Source organism: Adiantum capillus-veneris, chromosome 2, assembly GCF_014529385.1.
Source record: "Adiantum capillus-veneris isolate H3 chromosome 2, ASM1452938v2, whole genome shotgun sequence".
NCBI classification, from domain to species: domain Eukaryota; kingdom Viridiplantae; phylum Streptophyta; class Polypodiopsida; order Polypodiales; family Pteridaceae; genus Adiantum; species Adiantum capillus-veneris.
The window spans coordinates 8,767,724-8,769,949 of record NC_140932.1 but is presented as its reverse complement, the minus strand read 5'-3'; the positions used below and the strand labels follow the sequence as shown (position 1 = coordinate 8,769,949).

The following is a 2,226-nucleotide window of genomic DNA, read 5'->3' as shown; positions in this document are numbered from 1 at the left end:
CGCATGCACAGGATCTACAAAATGAAATGGAGGACATCTGCCTAAATGGAGAGCTCTATATAGACATGGGGAGTTATGTTGAGTTATGCGAGGATGAGAGAGAGACCTCTTAAATCCATAAACATTTTATTTGAGTAATTTTGCTCCTTTTTATGAAATATATTGTATTCACGTGGATTTTTGTCCGATCTTGTCTATATGCTATACTTGAGAAACTTAAATTGTGTTTAATCAAATTATAACTTGATCAGATTTTCTTCTCCGTTCATCATTAAGATTTAATATTTGTGTGTTTAATGCAGGTATGGATGATGATCATTTTCTTTCTTCCTTGTCATCCCAACAGAGGAGGTGGTACGAGGAGCGTCATCGCTCTGGAGCACTGTCATGTCATTCCACTCCTTCAGTATCTCCCTCTGTTTTGGATCATTCAACGCGCTCCAAGAGTTCGGTGTCGACGAGACGATCTACACATTCTTCTAGGCACCGACGCTCTAGTGGTGGCGATGGCGGCTGCTGTGGAGATACTACTGATGATGCTTCGACACCGCCTCGTAGTCGACGAGGCTCCTTACCTTCCCGTTCTTTGCCCGCCCCCACACCAACCACGACATTGCCATCTACTCCAGGTTTTGTGCGGCTATAAGCCGTTCCTGGCCACACACCACTCGCTACTCCTCCGGGAGTCACCCCAGTCGACACTCCTCGCTTCGGGGCCGAGACTCCAGTGGAGAGACACCTGTCTTCCATACCCCCATCGAGACGCCACTCGATATGCCACTCGAGACCCCTGTCTAGACACCCAGGTTCACGTGTCACAGGCGAGAGTGCTTACCGTACTCGGTCGACATCAACAGCGGCATCATCTTGGATGACAATGGCAAGAAGGTGATCTCGCGCATGCGCGGCCTTTGCTCTCTGGTGTTTTGACACTACATACTAAACACCTAGACTGAAGTGCCAAATGAGTTAAAAGACAGAGTCATCAGCATGTTGCATGACGTGTTTCATGTGTCAAGTCAGGATGAGCGCTTCAATGAAGACCTGATAAGGGTACGAATCCGTGAATACTGCAAGCACAAGCATTCTAAAGTGCAAAAAGCAATAAAGCATGGGTGGAACATGCCAGATTGGCTGGCCAAAGAAGATTGGAAGAATTTAAAGCGAGTAGCGTGCGAGAATCCTGCTGACAAGTGGAAGCAACAAAAGGAGGCAGCCAAAGCGCGAGTAGCGACGGGTGGGCATTATTTGAAGCGGATTTTGTAAGTGTTTTTGCATTGCCCTTTAGGTTTGGTAGTTATGGATAATTGTACTTTTAAATTCTAACATAACGTATTCTTTGTATGTTTTGAACAGTGGTCGATGACGAGACGTGACCCCACACCGTACGAGCTTGAGTATGCAGGCAGAAAGGGCTTACACGCCCTTATGGACATTCTCAGTTCTCACGTCGGCATGGTTAGTGTTTCACTTTACTCTCTTACATTTGTTGTATTCTAATGATAAGCTAAGAAAATAGATTGTTTTGTAATTATATGTTTATACTTACAGAAAGTCTTATTGTTTTTTTTTTTGGCTGAATCTGACAGATACGCCGCTTTGACGTGATGAGACGTCTAATTAGACGACGTCAATCTAGCCATAGCCAGATAGCACTAGTTTTCTTTTGTCATAGCATGTATGTATGATGACGTACGCACGTCAATTTTGTAACTATTGGTCAATGATGTATTTTCTCAATAATGACAATTGTGTTGTAACTATTACATCAAATGGTTTTGCCTATGATGTGTATAATTTTGTCATTGTATTACTTTCATCAAAATACTTTTGTCTATCAATTTTGCTGCTTTATTTTGGAAACAATGTTCAATAGTGCCATGTCACCCAAAAAAAATTATTTTCGGGTGTCGTTATAGGCGTCTTTATATAAGGTTCTGCAACGTCGCTACAGACGTTGCTAACTGAGGACTGGTTGCGTCGCTATAGGTGTTGTTATTTAGAGATGCTTATAGTGATGCCTATAGGTGTAGCCTATAGCGATGTTCTCGTTTTGACGCTCTTAACGACAATTTTAGCAACGTCGGGGGATAAAAAACCCAATGTAGTTTCGTCGCTACAGCCGTCACAAATGCACATAACCTCTTGTAGTGGATGTATACATAGGCCACTTGGGCTTGCTCGCCTTCAAGTGGAAGATTGTTAGAGTTCAAGCCAACTGACTGA

General features: G+C 43.3%; 1 long non-coding RNA gene across 1 annotated transcript; it reads left to right on the top strand.

Moving 5' to 3' along the window:
* Nucleotides 1–252: 252 nt before the first annotated feature.
* LOC147462350 (uncharacterized) lies at nt 253–1,720 on the top strand. The gene is made up of 3 exons (XR_015189909.1): nt 253–1,262; nt 1,357–1,458; nt 1,590–1,720. It is a non-coding gene; the product is annotated as an uncharacterized LOC147462350 (long non-coding RNA).
* Nucleotides 1,721–2,226: the final 506 nt, after the last annotated feature.